The 22572-nt window shown below is 53.4% G+C and overlaps 1 protein-coding gene across 7 annotated transcripts in view; it reads left to right on the top strand.

The window, feature by feature from the left end:
• Positions 1 to 22572, top strand: part of SOX13 (SRY-box transcription factor 13) — a 70545-nt gene that overhangs the window by 30665 nt on the left and 17308 nt on the right. Inside the window, exon 1 of one of the 7 annotated variants that reach the window (XM_090024951.1) lies at positions 21920 to 22524. The exons of the other annotated variants lie outside the window; for them this stretch is intronic. The gene's annotated coding sequence lies outside the window, so the exon portion shown is untranslated. Of the gene's footprint in view, positions 1 to 21919; positions 22525 to 22572 lie in introns of those variants that run through there. 7 annotated transcript variants of the gene reach the window in all.

Raw genomic sequence — 22572 nt, forward strand, 5'->3', positions numbered from 1 at the left:
TCAGTGGGGGTGTGCCTGCTCAGTGACCACAGTGAAGTACGTGAGCACAGCGACTGTTGCTAGAAGAGGTGGAGGGCGGGTGCTGCACTGAGATCATTGCAGAAAGCTGCCTCTGTGGACAAGGCCAGGGGTTGCCTGGGCTCCTGGCTGGCGCTCAGCATTTATTACCTCTGCTGCACTGGAATGCCAGCGGCCCAGCGCGTCTCTGCTTCGCTTTTGTTCCAAACAATAGCAAGCCCTGCCCTGTTGTTCCACCTTGCTCTCCCAGCAGGAAGGACAGTCCCCTGGGGCAAGGGGTTTGCACACCAGCGTGCCTGAAGTTTGGCTACAGAAGGAAATTTACTGGCAAAACCCAGCGGCATAATTATGCTGCTGGAGCAAGAGCACTCTTGTGTGGACACCCTTAATCCGCAGTAATTATGCCAGGCTAGTGCTGCTGGTCAAGTCCTCTTCAATCCACTGTGTGGCTATTTTGGAATCTGATCTGCTAGTTGGTGCAGTGATACCAGCTTTGCAAAAGGTGATGGCTGTTAACGCCAGGGAGATTCTTTGGGCATGGCGAAGTCAGCTTTCTTTTCCGAATGAGCAAGTGTAGAGTTAAGGACACAGTCCACGTGCATGCAGGCTGTGCTACCGATGGAGGGTAATAACCATTTGTGCCTGGAACTAGCACCTTTCTTTTAAAGAGCTCAGGATGCCTCATGAAGAAGTGGGGGTATAGGATGTAGCTCACGAAGAAGTGAGCATCGCACCCTCCTTGTGAATAACAGCTCCATTGTACAGGAGTCTCATCATGCTGTTGTAGAAAGGCTTGTTTGGCAGTATTTTCTGCTGGACCAGCGAAGTAGCTGAGAGAGAAGTTTGACAAGCTTTTGGACACAAAGGCACCGACTGCGTCATCGGTACGTTGAAAGATAGCACCGGGCAAACTTTGCTTCTTGCCATTTATAAGGGCAGAAGGTGAGGCCCAGTGGTGCCAAAGGACTTCCTCAAGGCAGCTTGTGGCAGGGCTGAGACAAAACCCTCTCAGTCCTGTCTCATTCACCACAAGCCAGACCTTTCTCACTTATAGATGAGCTCTGAGAGAGACACTCAGGGTGGCTAGTGCAGATGGGGAAGCATCTTGTGGTGCCATAGGATGGGTGTCTTTGAGACCAGCAGGGTGCGAAACTATAACCACAGGCTGGTGTGTCTGGCTCAGCAGCACACTCAAAGCTGTGTGGGAAACGCTGCCTTTTGGGTGCGCTGCTGCTTTTCTTGCTGAGCAAGAAAAAGGGCCTGTCTTGGAAGCGGGGGAGACAACTGATGGATGGGGACAGTGTGTTGCGTGGTGGTGTGAAGCCAGTTAAAGCGTACACCCTCATTAACCACTGATGCTCGCTGGCCTTGTTTGTAACCCAGAAAACTTCAAGCTGGGGGAGCAAGGTGGGGGGAAGCATTTCTTTTCTCCTTTTGGTCGGTAGGGGTGGGGATAGCCCTCCCCTCTCACATGCACCCTCAGGACTGGGTTAGGAGCTCAGCAGCCTGGAGTCTCAGGTGAAGGCGGCTGAGGCATGCAGCAGGGTAGAGCGTATCGTGCACATTGCAAACACACTGTGTGTGCGCACGCGCACGCATGCGTGTGTGTGCGTAGTTGAGCTGCACATGTGGTCTGAGGTTGGAGTGGGGCAGGGAAGTGGGGGGACACAGGCTGGCTCAGGGCTTTGCATAACTGGTGCTCCCTAGACCAGGGGCTGGCAATGTTTTCGGGCCAAATACCAAAAGCACCTGCAGCCTCGCCTTGTTAAGATGTTGGTGTGCTGGCGCGGATGGCGGGGGAGACGCAAGAGGCCCAACCCTTGTTGTGACAGCGCAGCCCCAGCCCCTTCCCACCATCTGCCCTGAGGCATGTGTGCACTCGCTGCCGGCCGCAAGCCAGGCCAGGGCTCCCTGGACCCCGGTGCAGCTGTTTGTTGCCTGCCGCAGCCATCCTGGGCTCTGGACAGGTCCCTGCCGCCCGCCATGGAGCCCGGGCTGCTCACAGCAGGCAGCGAGGAGGCTCCAAGCAGCTGCGCCAGGGTCTGCAGAGCCCCAGCCTGGCTCGTTGCTGGCAGTGGGTGCACGTCTGCCTTGAGGCAGGCAGCGGGGAAGGGCCTGGGGCTGCGCTGCCACAACAAGGATCGGGCCCCTCGTGGTCTTCGGGGCTCCAAACCTCTCCTCCTGGCCGAGCAGCTCAGAGGCAGCGGCAGGCAGCTCGGCAGCTGCGGCATGACGGCTGTGGCGGCCAAGTGCGAATTTGCCAGGCTGGCGTTAAATGCCTTCACTCGCTCTCATCCTTCCCGGGTCCCTGCCCTCCCCACATCAACAACTGGTGTAAACAGAGCTCTGAGCGTGTGTGTGTGCACACAGAGCAACTGTGCCTGCCCACAGGCTCCACTCAAACAGTCCCCGGGCGGGAGTGCCAGGCTGAGGCAGGTGTAGGCAGGGACTGCCAAAGTCCTTTGCTGCAGGGAACAGGCTGCAGGCCGCACGGGGATAAATAAGGACACACCGGGGAATGGAGTGGCAGAGGGGGAACAGGTGCCTCAGGAGCCAGAGAGACACAAAGAGCCTCTTGTCTGCTAGCCAGGCCTGGGGAACAAAACCAGTAAGCGCGCGGCCAAGCCGTGGGCAAAGCCAAGCCCATCTCAGACAAAGCCGAATGGCTGCTTCCTCACTTGAAAGTCTCTGCGTTGTTTCCTTGTGCACGCTGTGCTGCTCCCCTTGGCTTCCCAAGGCCCCTTCCCAAATCCCATCCGGCCTGGCCGGGTGCACGAGGTGCCCAGCCTGCGTGGAGGCAGATAAGGCTCAAGCGTGGAGCCGGGAACGGAGAAGTCAGCAACGCATTGCAGCCAGACGCTGGCTAAGGATCTTGCCCTGTGTGTTCAGGCCCCGTTCACCTCCATGGTACAACTCCATTAGGGGCCAGACTTTCACACTAGGGCAGGGATTCCCAGCCCTCAGGCTGCAAAGGGTTGGCTGCCGGTCCGCCGGAGGGATGGCAGCCAGACCAGAAGCGACCACAGATCAGCAAACTATGCACTAGAAGTGAGCGGCATACTGCGGACCGGCAGCAACCCTTTGTTATATTGCGTATAAAAAGGGCTGGCTGCCTGCTGACAGTACGCCCGTCACTGCTGGTCCGCAGCTTGCCAGTCCTTAGCGTAAGCCCCCTTCCTACTTTTCGACTCCCAAACTCTGCACACCGCCAGTTTAAGTACCACTGGTAAATTTTTCAGTTCACCCTTCAGTACCACCAGCAAATTTTTTTCATATAAAGTAATTATAATAGATCTGTTAACACGTAGGTACCACAGATTGGAAACCACTGCTCTAGGGGATCTGGGGCACCTTTGAAACAAAGGGGAGGTAAGGGGCTGGGGAGGGATTTGTAGATGTGAATCTCCCAGCTGGTAAGTGTGAATCTTCCAGCTCAGGCTTGACTCCTAGCACCATTTCTGCAGAAAATCCAACACCTTTGGCTTCTTGGTACAGCTGGGGAATGGTGACACTCTGGTGCTAACAAACCCCGTCCCCCTCCTTCCCAGGCTCCCATCCTGACTCAGTTTGACCGTGCATGGATTCCTGCTGGCTCCCGGGTGTGGAGGTGATGGGCTGATATGTGGGGGTGCCAGGAGGGCTGCAAGGGACAGTTCCCTTTGCAAACATGAAAGCAAATGCAAAGAATGCATTAAAAACCTTAGGGGAGCAGGGTGAGATTGCAAGGTTTGCAATGCAAAGGTGCTGTGAGCTGGGGCCAGAGCCTTCTCTTGCTGCTGTAGAGGGTAAGATTTTTATTGTGGTTTTAGCAGCCTTAGAGGGACTGTGGCACGTTCTTCCTTCCTGCCTGAGGTGCTCTGTATTTAGCATCCGCCTATGGATGGCCTGTACTGTCATTGCAATGGAGCTGGGATAGCAGCACCAACTGTGTCAAGTTGTTGGGAGTCCACAGGGCACCGGGCTTTTTAGAGCATCTCCATCAAAGTGAGCTGGAGTTTGAAATCCCCAGAAATTCAGTAGGAACTGGCAGGCTCAGTCCCGAAATCCCAGCCCTAGCCATCCTGACCAGACTCTCGTAAGAGTCTCATGGACGCACGTGAGACTGGCATGCTAAGTCCTGCTGTTCCTTGAGACAGGCAGGGCTGCCCCTGGGGCATCGCACTGGCTTGTGGAAGACCAACCGGTTTAGCCAGGCAGTTTTGATTTGATCAGCTCTAAAGGCCATGGCTGGCATCTGTGTATCTATTATGCCCATTAGCAGCTCCCTTAACAAGTCTAGAGGTGGTTTTTAATAAGAGTCCACCTGCGAAGCTCAGGTGGGGACTGGAGAGCAAGAGCCATCCACATGGTGCAAGCCAAACACTCCCTGCATTGAACCCTGGGCACCTTGGGGCACTCGCATGGCTGTTCAGTGAGAAGGGAGAGCAAAGCCAGGCTTCAGGAGCTTTCCCCAGAGGCCTCCCAGTGCCAGCCCTGGTGTTGCTTAGCACATGAGAGCTAAGATCTAAAATCTATAAGAGGAATGGAGCTCAAGGTCTTCCTTAGCACGTGGGCAATGGTTCCCCCTGGATAACAGGTTACAGCTGAACGGACCCCAGTGCACTGAGCCACCATCACAGTTTTTTCCTTGGGTAAGAGGAAAGTTGGTGCATGGCAGCAAACCAGAGCCATGGCTGTCACGGCAGCTACAATCTGTTGTTGAAATGTCAGAGCCTCGCAGCAGCTGGGATGTGGCATTATCCTCCAAACTGAACTTGTGCAGGGTGCCTCAGGACTGAGGCATTTGCCGCTCACAGCAGCTGCTTCGGATGAGCTTGCCTTTTCAGCCTCGTTGTCTCGGTCTCTAGGTAAGCGGGCAGCTCTTCAGGCTTGTAGTTTTACTGCCATCATATTGCTCTCCCTTTCTGCCCTCCAAAGGGCCCTGCCATCCCGAGTATCTTCGGGGAGAGCAGTCACCGTGTGTTGCGACGGGATGTTCAGAGGCTGTCATGAATGCACTGCCTGGGTGTCCCATTTGTGGTAGCCGGGCTCTGAATTTCTTTCAGAGGGTGCTGACAACCCCTGCTTTCATGAAGGACAGAGTTCAGGTCCAAGGCAAGCCAATAAGTGGAGGTGGCTGACAAAATCCAGTGGTGCTCCCTGGAAATAAATGGCTTTCCTGTCTCCTAGAGTGGAAGCCACGGATTTGGGAAATGGCTGAGGACAAGACCCCAGGAGAAGACTGAAGATGTTGGGCCTGGTTAGCGCACTTCCTCTACTTGGTTGACCAGTGCCATGTGCTGGTTTCAGACCCGGGGCTGCTTGTTGGCTCTGGATGATACCGTACCCACGGCTGAGCGTGGACTCAGGAGCAGGAGAGGAGGTGGGGCAGACTGGGAGAGCAGTGCATTGGCAAGGACAGGTGCAAGCTTGAGTGCTGGACACTCGCTCAGTCTGTTGCTCCTGCTCCGTGGCTGTGCTCTCCATAGCTTTGCTTTCATGTGGCCGAGCAGCTGCTATCGCACCAGCGCTCGCACCACATAAGGCTGCAGGACAGGCCCTCTTTGTGCTTTTGGGAGTGTATCTGACCCGGGGCGTGAGGTGTTCTCTTTGCAGCTGCCCCGTGGCAGCCTCGCTCGAAGTGAGACCTTCTGGGGGTGGCAGTAGCTGCCCCACAGAAGGAGAAGGGTCGCTTTGCAATGGCTTGGGAAAGGGATGCGCTATCCAGCATGGGCTAATGGGGTGGGATTAAGCAGAGGGAAGTTCAGGAGGCCTGTCCAAGCGGTAAATCTGTCTGTGTCTGTAATATGTCCAGCACCTTTTGTCCAAGCTCCTCCAAACCCAAAGAGCCAAATCCGCAGCTGGTGGCTCTGTGGAAGCTAGCAGAGCTGTGTGTGTTTACCGTGCCAGAGAGTCAGCCTTTAAAATCTCACCGCTCCCTGGTGAGGCAGGTAAATAACATCCCCGGTGGGGAATTGAGGCACGGAGGGGAAGTGACTTGACCAGGTCATGCAACAAGTCGGTGGCAGAGCCGAAGATAGTCCCCAGAACTACCTTCCCTGCTTACTTTCCGACTCCCAACCTAGACCAGACCCTACTGGCCTGGGAACCCGTGCTGCCCTGGCTTGTTGCGGGGGGTTGGGCATGGGTCGACGGACTTGTTACGTCTCTCCCAGCCACGACTTCTTTGCAGTAGAGTCAGGTCTTCTTGGAGCCAAGCTGACCGAGCTGCAGCGTTTGGTTTAAGCCTGTGCTTCAAGTTCTGCCTCATGTGGTGTCCCACGCAGCTGACTTCTCGCAGCGCTTAGCTAGCCCCGCCGCCCCGTGCTGTTTAGTTCTCAGAGGTGTGTGGGGTAGGAAGACATCTCTCCATCAGATGAGATTAGTGCCTGTGGTGATGAATTGGGTGAGGAGGGGGGCACAGGGGGAGGCCCGACATCTTGCCCCCTTCTTCGTACAATGGGAACGTAGTGTTTATGAACAGCTCGAGGCAAACCAGAACCTCGGTCTGCCTGGAAATGCTGAGCGAGCGCGATCGGGCGCACACACAACGGGGAGATTGGACTCTGAGATAGGTGCGAGCACTGCTTTTGGGTGGGGGAGTGGGAGGCAGCCGACGAAAACAAGGGTCGGCAATAATAGCTCTCTGTCTGCCCTCTGGTGCCCGCATCACCCTTGGCGTCATTGTTCAACCCGTTCATCTCGCTGCACCGCCAGTGCTAGGTAAGTTGTTTTGCCGATTTCTTTTCTTTCCTGCGTCCCTTGTCCTGGCTCACCCCAAAGCCCGTGGCGTGTTTTGGCTGCTGCGTGTTTATAGGAAAGGTGCGTGTGTGTGTTTGTGTATTAAAAAAGCGGGGAGCCCTAATCCATCACTCAGCTCCAAATGGCCTGGACTTTCTGCAGGCTAGCACTGGGGTGAGCCATTGAAAGAGGCCAGAGAAAACTGCAGCTGGGAGAATAAGTCAGGAGGAAGAAAGGGAATTTTGTTTTTAATATCTGTTGGCTTAGTGAATGTTTCAAGTGCCAGATCCTTGGCTGGTCTAAGGAGCAATTGCTCCTTCGGTGCTGTATGGCAGACATTGGCCACTGTGATATAGATGTACGGTGCCTAACACGATGGGCCCTGAGCTGGACTTCAGGTGCTGCTGTAAAAGAAGTGTTCGGCGATCTGAGTTGGGGAGAACTTTTTAGATTATTTCTAATTTCTTTTTTTAATGACTGAAAAATATTCTTTTCCCCCTCAAAAAAGAAATTATATGCTTTTTCTTTTATTTTTTTTCCTCCATCAAAATTGGAAACCCCCCCCCACGACAAACCAAACCTTAAATAAAACACAGCAGATCACTCTGGGTTTCTTTTTTGGTATTTTCCATATTCCCTTTCTTTCCCTTCTTCCTCGCTCTGTTTGTTTTCTGTCCGTTCTCTCTCTCTCTCTCTTATTATATTGTATTTTATTTTTTTATAGTTAAAAAGGCAGAGAGAGAGAAGGCAAGGAAAAGGAACACAAAAACTCATGCAAAATGTTTTCAAAACCTTAGAGAGCAGGGTTTGGGGGTTTTTTTTGGGGGGGGGGTTGACTTTTGAAAACTTAGGATGCATTTGTTTTTCCCCCTCCCCCATTAAAGTCCCATTTATTTTTCAAGCAAAAAGTTTTTCATCAGTAATTTTAAAGCTCTTTTCTCAGTAACCTTGGTTTTTGCAACAGCTGTCACCATGACCAACTTCAATGGAAATAAGGCCAGTTTATATCGGAGGAGGATCTGGCCCGGTTTCAGGGGAGAAGGGGAAATGTGCAAAACTGTAGGGCTGCACAAAGAACTGGGCGTATTGATTCATCCATTCACATTTTATTTTGTGTATTTTAATGCCACAGCTCCTTCTCAGGTTAACGATTCTCCTTTTTCCCTCACTTTTCTCCTCATTGCTCATGAAGATTTCACTGAAAAAGTTTGTGAATTTTCCTTTTTTTCCTCTTTTCCACACTCACGGAGAAAAAAAGTCGTTCTCTCCTGGAGTCTCACAGCCCCAGAATTACGTTCTCTGCTCGGCGCTCTGGCGTGGGGCCCGCCAACCCCTCTGCTATTCATCCGTAGCGTTCTCAGGTTTTCGAAGACATTGCTTGCCTTCAAGGAGCAAACCTGGAAGGGATATAGACAAAATGGAGAGAGTCCAGCGGAGGGCAATGAAAACGGTTGCGGGGCTGGGGGACAGGACTTGTGAGGAGAGGCCGAGGGAACTGGGCTGGTTTAGTGTGGAAAGAAGACGACTGAGGGGCAGCCTTCAACTGCCTGAAGGATGGTAACACCGAGGAGGGAGCTGGACTGGTCTCAGTGGTGGTAGATGACAGAGCAAGGAGCAATGGGCTCAACTGGCAGCAAGGGAAATTTAGGTTGGATATTAGGGAAAACTTCCTCACTGGGAGGGTAGCAAAGCACTTTCAGAGAGGTGGTGGGATCTCCTTCCTTGGAGGTGTTTAAGCCCCGGCTACATAAAGCCATGACTGGGATGATCTAGTTGGGGACAGTTCTGCTTTGAGCGGGGGTTGGGGTACATGTGACCTCCTGAGGTCCCTTCCAACCCTCATTTTCTATGAGTCTGTGATTGGGAATGTTGTTCCTGCCCCACAGAGGTGTAAGGTGCATTGACTAAATAGGAGCGAACCCGGCATCCCTTTTCACTGGTGGGGTTTGCTGTTCGGAAGATCAAGCTTACAAACGGTTTGTAACGGGCTGACAGTAATGGCAGGACGCTGTTATATGACCCACCTGATTGTGTGTTATAGAGGGTCATGTGCACAGTGTCTGAAGATGCCATCTCATCTCTTGGTCTCCTGGACCTTCTTATACACTTGATCTTTCCTTCCTGGCACCAACTCAGTCTCTCCCAGCTTATGAAGAACCCAAACCTTGGTCCTACTTGCCTCTGCAACTGGTATCCCATTTCCTTTGCCTCTTGCATTTAAGGAGCTTTGATGGGAGCCGGCCTTGACAAATGTGGCCTTGTTCCACCCAGTCCTATGCAGAATCCCACTGCAAAGGCTGTTTCCTGGCCCACCGCTCTGACCACACCATCCCTCCAGTGCATCCCTGTTTCTCTGTTGCGCCAGGCTGCTTGGCTTTACTTTCAGGGCTTTTCCTGGCCTGCCCACGGCTTACTTGCCATCTCCTCCTTAGTTCCTGCCTCTGATCAGCCCCATCTACAACATGTTAAATTTTCCAGTGAGCAAGCTGGTGCTTTCTCCCACACTTCCCCTCACACGAGAGGAGCTCCCTGCATGCACGCAGAGCCCTCTCATTGTTCTCCTGCAGATCCTGCCATAAAACTCCCTTTTGCTCTGACGCTGACTGTAGCTGCCGGTGTTCTGGGGTTTCGGCCCATCAAGCAACCAGTACTGGCTTGCCTCTTCCTCGTGTCTGTCAGTCTGCATCCATCTGTCATCTCTGTGGGACAGGGATTGTGTTTGCCCGGCCCCTATTGTTCAGGATGCTGAGCTCTGAGATGCTCTGATAATACAAATAATCAGGAGATTTGAAAGCTCTGGCTTGTAGTTGCCCGTCGATGTGTTGGATTCTGTAATAGGCAGTTAGCTGCATATTAAAGCATCCTTACTTGCATGCTCGCCCTCTGTAAACTACTGTGTGTGGTCTCACCGGAAGGGTGACCTCCTCACATGCTACTTTAAAGAAGGTCTAGGCTCTTCAGGGAGAGGCTTGCTGCATCATTAAAAGGATCAGTTGACTTCTCTTTAAGTCTTGTGCTGCCTTAAGATGCTCGTGAGCAGGCTGGGGGGCTGACTGGGTAAGTAGCAGCTCCGCAGAAAAGGACCTGGGGGTTACAGTGAACAATCAGCTGAATATAGTCCAACAGTGTTGGCCACTGTGCCAACCAACAGTGTGCCCTTGTTGCCAAGTGGGCTAAGGGCATCCTGGGCTGCATTAGTAGGAGCGTTGCTGGCAGACCAAGTACAGTAATTCTTCCCTTCTTTTTGGCACTGGGGAGGCCACATCTAGAGTCCTGTGTCCAGTTTTGGGCCCCCCGCTGCAGAAAGGATGGGAACCAGTTGGAGAGAGTCCAGCGGAGGGCAATGAAAATGGTTTGGGGACTGGGGAACTTGACTTGTGAGGAGCAATGGGCTCAAGGGAAGTTTAGGTTAGATATTTTTGTGAAATGTTTCTCACTAGGAGGGTAGTAACGCGCTGGAAGAGGCTCCCCAGAGAGGTGGTGGAGTCTCCATCCTTGGAGATTTTTAAGACCTGGCTCAATAAAGACTGGGCTGGGATGATGTAGTTGGGGCTGGTCCTGCTTGGAGCAGGGGGTTGCACTAGGTGTGACCTCCTGAGGTGCCTTCAACCCTCATTTTCTACGGTTCGGAAGGGGAGAAGCTACTTAGTCTGAGCACAAGGCGAGGAGGTGGAGAGGATCCCCCGAGGCTTCTAGCCTTGTGGGGAGACTGTGCCGGGCTGTCTTCACTCCTTAGGGCTTTGTCCGGTTTTAAATAGCTCGAGTGATTGAGCTTCACCCACTTCCTGCTGAGCTCATTCCACTGTCTAATCAATCCCGCTGTCAGGAAGCTTCTCCTGATGGTCTGCCTCAGTCCTTCGCCTCTCAGTGCTACTGTATCGCACTGTCCTGCCAAAGGAAAAAGAGGTTGGGTCACATCCTTGACGGCCGTCTGGAGCTGTGCCAGTTGATGCTGTCAAAGGGATGTGTCCAGCTTTGGAACTGGATTTGATTCTCTGCACCACTTTTAAAAACCGCTGGGCAAATGCAGAACCAAGATCAGCTTGGCTTGTGTTTATCTCATGTCCCTTGTGAATAGGAGGGTCTCCTGCAGCAAAGGCATTTTGCTCTCAGGATAACTTCGTTGTCACTAGGGCTTCAGGCGATGACCCACATGGGCACTAATGTCAAAAAAATCATGAGACTTCTTTTTTTTTAAAATAAATGCCGCTTTATTTTTCTCTGCCCTCTCCATTGACCATTCTCCCTCCTCTCTGTGTCTCACGCCTCACATTTTTAAGCTCTCAAAAAACCAGCAAAGCTAGAAACTCTCAAAAAATCCCTACAACTCTCAGTTTTGATTCTTGACAATAGCATGGACCAGCAGCTGGTGCTTAACGGGAAAATACTAGAAACCCAGGAAGCTATAGCTGGTAGTGGATCTGAGCTGGCTGTCAGCACAGCTCCCGTGTGTAAAACATCCCTTGGCAGTGCGTAGCCTGTAATGAAGGCGCACGCGCTGTGTTTAAGATTCTGCCTGGGTTGAGGCCGAGAAGAGTGACGTTGGTTTTGGTAAGGATCTTGATGGCGGTTCGCTGCCTCGGGCCACAGGCGTCCGACGAGCTGCGTGCGATGCGAAGCGGCCGCAATGCTGGAGTCTAAAATGGATTCTGACGCGCACAACGTGCACGGAGATCTCCTCCGGGTAGCCTGGGCCCGTCGCCTCCTGGTGTGGGACATCAACTTTGAGCATTTCTTTATGCACGTGAAGGACACAGATTTAGTCCCAGCGTCTTGTGCTGACTCCGGAGAAATGTAGCGAGGGGATGTGGGTGTTTCCGAGCACACGTGGAACGGGAACAGACAGTAAAAACGGAAAGCGTGAGGACAGTGGAAGGCTGGGCTTAGTAAGCTATCTCGGTTGGACGGCCGGGCGGCCCAGCTGAAACGTGCTGGTGTGCTGGCTCAGATGCCAGTGGGGTGAAATGGCACGGAGCTCATGCACGCTGCCTGCCTTCCCCTTGTAGGGCCAGACCCAGCATTCGACTCCGGGGGGGCGCCAGGCAGGGAGTGAAGGTGTGGGCTCTTCCCCCCTGCACAGCTGACCACGTGCATGAATTCAGTCTAGCAGGGCCTGGACGTGTGCTCTGCTCGTTGCCCCTAAACCAGCAGTGAAGTTCAGGTGAATGCGTGCGTCACAGGACGTGGCCTGCCCCGGTGTGCCACCCCAACCTGCCGCCTTCGGAGGCTGCTGGTTGCTGTATAAGCAATTCTCCTGGGCGGTATGCAGCATTTCTAACACAACACATGCCTCCCTGCCCGGTGCCAGCACTGAAATGACTGAATAATTCAGAGTAGGGACCTTGCCAATCTCATAAACTTCGGGAGAGAAAATAAAACAGTATCCGTTGCCAAATGAAATGGAGGGTCTGCACCAGCAGGGCAAGGTGAAGTGACTTCCGAGCTGTCCTTCGGGGTGAAACAAAGGACTTTGTGTGTCCTCAGGCGGGTCATTTAATCTCTGTGCACTTCATTGGAACTGGGGGCTATTGCCAATCCTAGAGCCTCTTCTGGTGCCCATCACCGCAGCGCCTGGGCTTCTCCTTGCAATGCTCCCATGAACGATGGGGGTGCTGTAGTCCGGATGGGGACATGAGTCATGAAAGCACCGTGTGACGTGACTAAAGTCGCACAGGAAGTCAGGCGAGCTGGGGCCTCGGACTGGAAGTTTTTCAAGTCCTGAGTTGGTGTCTTAATCACCTTGCTGGGGTGTAATGCGGATAGATACATTCGTGATTAGGGGCTGTGTCAGGGCGATGGACAGATTGGCTGTCTCATAACTTAGCAGCCCATAATCGTAACCAGCAAGGACCCGAGGGGCAGCAAGCAACCGTGGCTTTGGGGGTGGCTCTTTCTGTAGTTGACTGCACCCTCCTCTGCAGGTTTCCCTTGAGTTTCCGTGACGCTCGTTCCACTGCCCTGGGGTGTTGCTGTTCCACTCTGACCCCGCAGGAAAGTCTTAGCAGGGGCACGGAGTGGGTGGCGGGCAGCTCGCACCTATTGCTCTTGGGCTGATTGTGCATCACGGTGACAGGTGGGGGCGTCTGCTGGGTTCAGGGTGTGAGGCCAGAGAGGATGGATGGCTCAGGCCTGAAATAGGAGACTCTCTGGAGCCATGGGTCCAGATTCTGGCAGTGTCACTGCAGGTTTTGCCCTTCACGGGGAGATAAGTCGAGCTCCTGGATAACAGGATAGCCCAAGGCCTTTCCCAGAGGCTCCCAGCCAAAACCCTTCATCCTTCCCATGCCCTGGATGCTGTGAAGTGTATTGTTCACATGGCTGGCTGCTGCCTCTGCGTGCTTCCCTGTCTGTTATTGCTGATGCTGGCTATTTCGAGGCACTGACGTTCTTTAGGATACTTGTGCACTTGAAGTGAAGTATCTTTTGTAACCATGGGGGGGAGAGGGGAGCCGAGTGCTGCAGCATCTTACAAGACGAGGCCTGTGGTTTCTCAGGTGGTTTGGACTCTCCCGGGCGCAGAGTTTTCTGCAGTGGCGGCAAGTTTGCTCAGGCAGGTGCAGGCGGGGAGCTCTCTGGAGACTCTGAGCTGTCAAGTCAGCCTGGGTCAGGCAGCAAGACAACCAGCAGCTGATGTTGAAGCAGGAAGCGTGTATTAGCTGACTTGCTGTTTTGCAGGGGGCTGCCCATTTCCCATTTGCCCTGGGCACTATGTAGCCGAAACAAGGACTTAGCAAGCCAAGACAGCAGAGGTGTCAGCCTGGGTCTGTACCGGCTGGATTGTTACCATGGTTAAACCATGCCAGCGGCATTTAACCGCCATCAAATCTCTACTTGAAAACCCGCCACCCCCGGTGCTCAGCTAGCAGCTTTTCCATACCCCTTTATCTGCTTTTATGGTGGCACATGAGGCCGTTTGCTCCTCCCTGGGCCGTGTGCGCCAGATGCTAGAAGTCACAGTGTGTGTTAAGACTGGCTGGTTGATGGCAATGAAGAGTTTAAGTCCAGGTGGTATGTATAAGAGGCTTCTCCTGCTATATGTAGCATCCTGGTTTATGTGGATAACAAGGTTGTGGCATGTGCTTGTGTTGGGGAGCAAGAGAGAGCACAGCCTGTGTAGCTGGTAAAAGTCCTGCTGCTTCCACCAGCAGCTGATGGAGATGCTCCCTTCAGAGAGGGCAGGCCTGGGTTTCTAGAACTGCTGGTTCTGGTGCCATGTATATGGCTAAGCTGGCAACTTGTTTCCCTGTATAGCCAGTTTTGCTACAGAATCAGTTCAGCATCTGATGTGTCCCCTTCAAGAACAGGGGGACCTATATCTGCCCTTGCAGAAGTGAGAGGCTCTTCACTGCAGTAGACTTTGTCTTGAGCAACTTTAATCAAATGTATTCACAGCAGAGCGCGAGAGTCCTCCAAAGGCCAAAGCCAAGCTTGTAAACTCCCCTGGATCCTAATTTATGGCTGTAGCCAGTTGGCAGACGTCCGTGAGCCTTATTGTTCGTGCTGTGAATTGAAACCTGGTGGAAAACAAGATGACTGTTTTCGGGGTAGTTTTGTGAGTCTGTCTATTTTTTGTTTATTGGGCAGTGCTGTGCTTTTTTGGCCCACTGTCCTGTCCCGAGTAGCTAAGCAGCGCAACCGTTGCATAAATGGTATGAAATCACGGTGCGGCCTTGTGAAGAAATGGTGCTCCAGCCCCAAGCTTGGGCTCAGCTGCGGGGGAGATGATTTAATGTGGGTTTTGCTACTTTGGGCCCAAATCCTGCAATGCTGGCTGATGACACTTCAGCACTGCTGATCCTCAGTTGAAAGTTTTTCTGGATGGGGCCACCCTGCATCCTCCTCACAGGTGTCTCCATTTACAGTCATTCCCATTTCTTTGCCAGTCAAAATATCCCCCCTATGCCCCCAAACTATTTGCCCTGTCGCCAGTGACTCTTAGCCTGGAGTCTGTTGGGGCTTGGCGGCTAAGAGCAGTTAATTTTCCCCGTTTCTTTCTGAACGGGTCATTTGTGTCATGTCCTATGGGGTGGGGTCCTTACTGCAGTCTTATCGTCTATCAGGCCCAAGACAGGCAGAAGCGTGGGCTCAGTTTTCCTTGACATCTTTGCTTTACTCCACAAAGGTCACCATTTCACTCAGCATGAGAGATTCAATGGTGATGGGGCCCAATGCTGCCCTAGTGAGACGCGTCCGCTCTCAGCAGCTGTGGCACCAACCCTGGAGAGTTCCCAAATCATGAGAGAGGCAAAAATTGCCGTCTCAGTAGCCAGGGGGTGAAGCGTCAAGCTCTTCCCTTCCACTCTGAGTGCTAGGAACTTGCTTTCCCACCCGCTGCGAGCCGAGAGAGTCACGCAAGCGCGGGGCTCCGGCGCTGAGAGTCCAAGAGCAACGCCGAACGTCGTGAGACTTGCACGATACCTGTGAGAGCTGGCAGTGCGCTGACCTCCCGGGAGCGCGGGGGGGTGCGATTCAACGCTCTCCTCCTTGGCCTCGCTGCGGTCATGAGGGGTGGAAGTTAGGAGGAAGCTGCCTATTCTTTTGTGTGCTGAGGCATGCCGGGAGGAAACGGTTGGAAACGGCCCCAAAAGGACATGCCTCGTCTAGCCGGAAAGCAGCCTGCTTGTCTGGCAGGATACGTGCTATTGTCTCCCCTGGTGGCCAGCGGGGATTCCTTGGGCTCTGTTTGGAAGGAAAAAAACTTGCATTTGTCCTATTTTTTCCTCTCCCCTCTCTCGTGGGGGGCGTTGAGGTTGCAGCTCGCAGGCCTGGAATGTGGCTCGGGGAGGCGTTTTAAAGGCACCCCACGGCGAGAAGTGTCCGCTGTGTGGGGCCCTGTGTACAGTGGGGCATTGTGTTTTGGAGGGCAAGAGATGGACACACAAGTTTGTGATGCTTCCTGTGAGCATGGCCCCCATCTTCTGCCACAGGAGGTGGTATTGAGTCATGGGTTGGTGGGGCCTCCAGTAGGTGCTCTGCTGCAGCCAGATGCAGAGGGGTGTCTCTGTTTGTCCTTGTCTGGGCACGTGGTTTAAAAATGACCTTGCAGGAAGGTGAGGGGAGAGGCACTTTTCAAAGGGCCAGACAGGCTGCTTTGGGAACCATCCCCCAGCAGAGGAGACTTTGCAGTGCTATGCCACGCTCATCTTTGCACCCCAGCATTGTCCCCCTTTAGAGCCACACTGCCCCTTGATACTCTGTTAGAGCCCAGCCCAGACTTGGGGTCCCAGTTCAGGCCCAAGGAGAAAGCCGTGGACCTACATCTTCCATCTGGAATTTGTCCCACCAAGCTCCGGGGTGGCAGGAGCCAGAATGCCCACCAGTGCCCCATCAGCCAGCCCGCCCATGCTGTGGAGAACATTATTCCTGTACAGGGAAACTAAGGCAGGGCAGTGTAGCTATTTCAGCATCTTGCCCCCATTTGACGCTCAGGCTGGTGGCAGAGGTGGGAAACAAACCCAGGAGTCCAGCTCCCTCGCTGTTCTAGCCACCAAACCCCACTCCCTGCCTCCAAAAGCCTTTGGCAGGATCCAGCAAGGGCAGGAGGACCCACTCCTCGGGGATTCCTCTATTCTTTTTCCAACATTTCATGGCATGGGGCTATGAATGCAAACGTAGGCTAGACTGGAAGTGATGACAGGCCCCCTTCCCCTTTGGTCTCTCCCCCTTCTCCAGGGAGTCCTCCAGGAATGATTGGCATGGCTCTGGAAAAGGTTTGACAGTGTGGATCAGCTAGGAAGTAACCAGGAAATGTTCTCTGAGAGTGTTAGCACATGGGAAAAGCATCACAGGGACTAGGCAAGGTATAAGGACTAGGTAAGCTGTTCGGTCCATTGACTGCAGTGTTTCAGAGCAGGTGGAAGGAGAGCAGATGCAGAGCAATGGGAGGTGAGTGTGTCTAGGGGCTGACTCAGATCCCACTCACTGCTCTAGGCTCAATCCAGAGGTCATTAAGGTCACGAGGCTTCAGCTTCACTGTGCTTCACAGGCCACTAGACAAGAGCATCTTAGTAACAGGCTCTAAAGAAAATTCCCCTGCAGGCAGCTCCACTCCCCCTGCTACCTTGGGCTGGGACGTCTTTTCAGAGCATCTCACGTGAAGGGCCCCTTCCACCCCAGCCTGCAACTTGTTTTCGGACATTAACAAAGTGTCCCAACCACCCCCTTTTTTTTTTCAACAAGCAACTTTCACCCTCCCTCTCCTGGGATGGGGCCACAGAGAAGTTAAAAGGCCAGATTTTGCAATAGCGTTTTGCACCCACAATCGGGGCCAGATTTTCCGAGCAGCTTGGCTCGCCTCTGAACAAGTGGATGGAAGAGCCCAGCCTGGGGAGTGCAGAGGTTTTGCAAGTCTGTCTCTAACTGTGGCCGAGCCCTTGACAACCGTATCCTGAGATCTTTTAAAAACTGAGCCCCACACGACTTTCCCTGGGGCAGCTGGGGACAGGCTGAGGTGAAGGGGTGGGCATCCTGACTCCTAGTTGCCTGAAAACCTATTGCCACAGCAACAAATAACTGTGCTTGCCACTCCTTGGACTCTCTTCTTTGTCCCCTGGCTGCTTGAGACAGTTTGCATGTTATATTTTGTTTCAGCCTTCTCCCCTCCAGTGCTTCTAAACCCTTCTAGCAAGGCTGGGTTTCGGGTAACTTCATGATTTAGTTCATCTGCCTCTGAGTTACCTGCAGAAACTTTTTTGCATTGTTGTGGGACTGAAGACAACTGGAAGGTGTTGCTGTGCCTTGAGGGGTGACTGTTCTCTTAGCCCGGATGTGATGGGCATCGTGTTAGTTGCAGGACATGGGCAGATGTAAGGTTTGTAGTGCTTTAATTTAAAGTGCTATAAAAATTGAGCAGACAGATGACACATGGTGCTAGACTGCTACTAATCGGCCTGAACTCTATAAAACAGAAAACAAAACAAAAGAACACATTTTGGATGCAGTGGAGATAGCATTGAACTGCTTCCCAGTGCCCTTCAGCTGGGAGATGTGGATGCTACTGAAACACTGCAAACAAAAAGCACTTTAAAAAAAGGTGGGATTTGGAGGGCTTTGCCTGTTTGCCTGTCCCTACGCTCTCTAGAGCCTGAGACTTGTCTGTTGAAGGGAGGAGAAGGGCATAACTGCTTCAAGGTGCCTTGTTCAGCAGGTATCTCCCGTTGCTCCTGGTCCTGCATTTTCTCCCTAATCCTCAAGTACTTCATGCAGTTTGGAAGCTTGGCTGTCGTCTGTTGCTTGTGCAGCCCAAAGCACAAGACTTGGCCTGAGCAGCCTCCTAGCAATGAAAGAGGGACTCTCACAGGCCTGTCCACTTCATTTCCAGCAGTTTTCCTCTGCAGTCAGTGATTAGAAACGTGGGCTGTTATAACCATAAAGAGCACCTTTGCAGAGAGCCTCCCAAGCCCAGATTGTGGGATCAGTTGCACTTTGAAATCTGCGGAGGTAAAGGTACAACAGGCATGGAAATATTGAGTCAGGTTTCTGTGATGTTACCCCCACACCTGACCCTGCTCCTCCTCTTCCCTAGCAGAAGTCCTCCATAGAGAGTAAGTCACTGGAGAGGGGTGGGAAGGTCTCAGCTCCATGCCCTCAACTTGCAGGGAACTTAATGGATGAGGCACAGCCTCCCTTGTCCTACTGCAAGGTCCAGTGCTTCAGCTGAAGGAAGGACGGGACCTCACAAGGTCTCTACCTGTGTGGTTTCATAGTTTCCAGGGTCGGAAGGGACCTGAGCAGATCATCAAGTCTGACCCCCTGCCACGGCAGGAAAGAGGACTGGGGTCAGGCGTGGGGAAGAACCTGGAGGACGTTTTTCCTATATGATGCTTTGGAGTTTCCCTTGGAAGAGCAGAACATCATGCATTGGACCAGTCTCCAGCATTTTCCCTCTTTCCCCTGCAAGGACAAGAGTGTCTGAGGCCTGGCTCCACTTTGGGTCCCGCTTGGATGAGCCATCAGGGTTTAATCCAAGCAGGTTCACATTTGCTGTCCAATACCTACAGTGAGAAAAACTCCACGTGTGGTCACGTGGCAACTTTGGCAAAGGCCCTAACCCCAGAAAAGGTGCCACTCCCTGAATTCAAGGCCACCGGAACGAAGCTCTGGTGGTGCCAGGCGTGGGTGGGGGTTTGTCAAGTGGCTGCTACTCTACTGGCCCTTTGAGCAGTCCTGCGATGGAGTAAACAGGGGAGATAGGATCGCATTTTTGCCTGGAAGGGTGGCACAGCGCAGGGGGAGAATGGCAGGATGTGCACGGAGAAATAACAACCAAGAAAGGAAAGCTGCACAATGGCTGTGGAAGAAAGCGTGTCGCCCTCCCAGGGTTTCTGCTCTTGGTCTTACAGGGCCAGGTATTTAGCAAGTATAGATGGGCGTCCTTCCGTTGAAGTCCATGAGCATCCAGCCTCGAGGGAGGAGATACCCTAGGGAACTGTTACACCATAGTGATCTGATCCCTCCCAGCGCTGCAGCCAGTACCGGGGCCTGAAGGGGATGAAATAACCCTTCTGGTCAGGCTGGCTCAGGTCTCCTTGGCAAGACGCTGGCCCTGCAGGGTAAGTGGTCAGCTGCAGGCTGTTCCCTGCAACACGCAGCTTAGCCACGCAGCGGTGAGTCACGACCCCCAACTACGTGTCTCAGGTGCCATGGCCTTAAGCAGGATTGTCCTTGTGCTAACAAGGGGTTTAGCTGCTGCTCTCCTCTTGCTGTAGCCTGCTGACACTGGAAAAGGCTGTAGCACGAGATGTTCCTTGCAGAGGGGTGCCCACCTCCCCAAATACCACCCAGATTTGCAACTGAGAGACCAGGGAGGAGCCCCAGGAGGTTGAATGCCCATGCATCCAGGGGAAGCTGCCTTCCCCAGCCCAGCCTCAAATCCGGCATTGGTTATGAACCAGCGGGCTGAGGAGAAGAGGTAAGCCTGCCAGCCTGGTCCCACTCATTTGTGTTGCATTCAGTCCTTCCCCCCAGCCCGAGCCCGTCCCTCCACAAAAGAGGGAACATTAAAGGAGAAGATCTGTTACATGAAGACATTTTCCATGTGCCAAAGCCAATTGTTCCCGTTCCCATTGTCTGCTCAACAGAGGAGTCCCTTGAGCTGAGCACCTGAGACCATTAGAACAGGCCTGTTACCAGAACCAACCCCGTAACAAGATAACTGGGTTTCCCCCCCCCATTTTTCTATCTTTCTTCTTTTTTTTTAAAAAATGTGTTCGGCAAACCGTATAATAAAAGTACAATGAAGGCCTTTTCAAACAGGCCCCTATTAAAGTAACAAACCCATTTTAAGAGTAAACTTCCAGTGGCACTGAGAGGTTAAGTACAATGGAAATCTGACCTGCCGGAGGAATGGAACTTTCCTTTTGTGTGCTCTTTAAAACCAATACGTTTTCACCGCGCCACAAGCCGATTGTTCCCGGCTCCTCCATTGTCCGCACGACAAGCTCGCCTTCTCACACAGCCCTGCGCCAGCCGGAGGGGGAGAGCCGGACCGGCAGCAAGAATGCACTAAGTAATAAGGATGAGAATGAGAGCTGGGAGATGCCCCCCTCCTCCCTCCTTGCTCAGTTCATTTCCATTTCTGGTCCATTGTGAGACTCCCGGGCAGGTCACCCAGGAGCTCCCAGTTTCTGCCCCTCTGACCTTTGCAGGTTATTTATGCTCTTCAGAGTATGCATTTTAGCTTCTGGGGGGTGCAAGTGAGTGAGAGGATTTTGGGTCCAGCGGGTGCATGCTGGACTGATAGTCCCTAGGGAGGAATGTGTCTCTTCTTGGGCAGGAGCGTTTTGCATGGTAGTCACGTAGCAAACCCAAAGCGGCTCATCTTCTCTGTGCTTGGAAGTGGTACACAGGGCCAGCCATAGCTGTCTGTCCGGGGTCCAACTGGCCTCCACTGTGCAGCCTGTGTTGGTGCTCACAATCCCCCTGTGAAGAAGGAGGGGGCTGTGGTCTACCACCAGAACTTGAGGCTGAGCCAAAGAGGTGTGTGGGTGGTTGCCAGTGGCAGCTAACCACTGGTGGGGCACCAGTGGGCTCCAAGGAGCCTAAAGAGCTTGTAGCATCTGGCCTCATGTGACTTGCCTGAGGTCCTGTAGGAAGTCAGTGGCAGAGCACAGGTTGGAACCCGAAGCTCTTAGCCCCTGTGCCACCATCGGGGGGGCGGTGGTGTAGCTGCAGGTAAACCTAGGGACCATGCTTGGGAATGGGCTTAGGGGTGGGCTTGCTGCTGAGTGTCTGCTGTGCCTTCTCCAGGGGTCAAGCTGTGACCCCAGGTCTCGTGGCACATTACCTTGGGGCCAGTCCAGCCTGTAGCCCACAGCTCTTTCTCTAGGGGAAAGGCTAGGGACGGTGCCCTCCGTGCTACTCCGTGCCATCTCGCGGGTGGACAGCAGCCCCTTCACGTCCTGCCAAAACGCTCATTTTTCCCTTGCTGGGAGATGTAGGATGGCACTAGGTCCACTGACTGGTTCACGCCATGAAATGTTGGAGAAGGAATCCCCGAGGAGTGGGTCCTCCTGCCCTTGCTGGGACCTGTGGAAAGCTTTTGGAGGCAGGGAATAGGGTTTGGTGGTTAGAGCAGCAGGGGAGCTGGACTCCTGGGTTTGATCCCAGCCTGAGGGTCAAATGGGGGCAAGATGCTGAAATAGCCACACTGCCCTGCCTCAGTTTCCCTGTACAGGAATAATATTCTCCGCAGCCTGGGACAGAAAAGGGAAGCTTTGAGGTTTCCCAAGTGCATGGAGCCCAACGAGGTCTGAAAGGCCGGGGGCGAGGAGGCGCTGTGGTGTGACCGTGGGGCTGCATGACGCAAAGCCAATGGGCCGGATGAGGCCTGGCCAACCCTCAACACAGGTCTCGATTCATCTCCCCCGAGGTTCTTACTCTCCTCCATTTCTGGCACAGTCATTTTCTCCACGGCTGAGGTGCAATGAATGCTATTGTATTTTATGAGACGGTGTGGGGCTGTGGACAGACCCCTGACCTGGGACCGTCTTGACTAGCTCCCAGACAGCGTCCCGTCTCCAGAAGATGAGGCTGTTGGGTCTCCGGTGTAGCGGTGGGGAAGGAGTGGAGGAGGGCCGTGGTGGGGACATGGAGGCTTCTACCGGGAGTTACTGTACCAGCCAAAAGGAAACCCAATCGCCTGGAAAGCGCAATGATTTGTTCAGAGGAGGGCAGGGAGCTGAGATAAAAAGCCCTGCTAAGATCAGAAACTCTGGCGCGCACAGTACTCCATTGTTGAGCTGTCACACTTCCCTTTACTTTATTGCTTTTGTCCAACACCCTATTGTTCCACTTCCTTTTGTCCCCTATTCAGAGCCCTGGCTTTTCATTACCCAGCCGGCCTTGTTGTTTTCGTTTCTTTTGTTTGAAGTTCCTGAGAGGAAGGTTTTATTTTCAGCGGTTTGATTAATTCACAGCTTGAGCCGGGCTTTGTTTGTTATGTAATTGCTGCCCTGCGCTTTTCCAGAGCTCGCACAAGCTGGAAGCCGCCATCGCTCCGGCCCCGCTCCCTGCCTGCTCCGGGGTGGCGCAGGCTGCAGCGCCCGGCACTGTCGCCCAGCTGCCGGGGGGGCTTCTCGGGGGACGGACCATCTCAAAGGAGCCTCGTTTAAGAGGGTCCAACAGCGGTCCGTTTACTCTGGTCGGATGCGGCAGTCCATATTATCTGGTATCTATTGCTCTACCTGCCAGGCCGTGCCAGCCTAGCGTCGCTGCGCTGCAGCAGGTCCCCAGGTCTCCTGGCTTGGGATCCCATCTCCAGCCGCAGCCAATACTGGAGGATTCGGTGTAAGCATAAATCCCTCTCCTTCCTGCCCCTCAATTTCTATTATTCTC

This window comes from Crocodylus siamensis, chromosome 13 (genome assembly GCF_052110815.1).
Source record: "Crocodylus siamensis isolate JL-2025a chromosome 13, ASM5211081v1, whole genome shotgun sequence".
In the NCBI taxonomy this organism is placed as follows: Eukaryota; Metazoa; Chordata; order Crocodylia; family Crocodylidae; genus Crocodylus; species Crocodylus siamensis.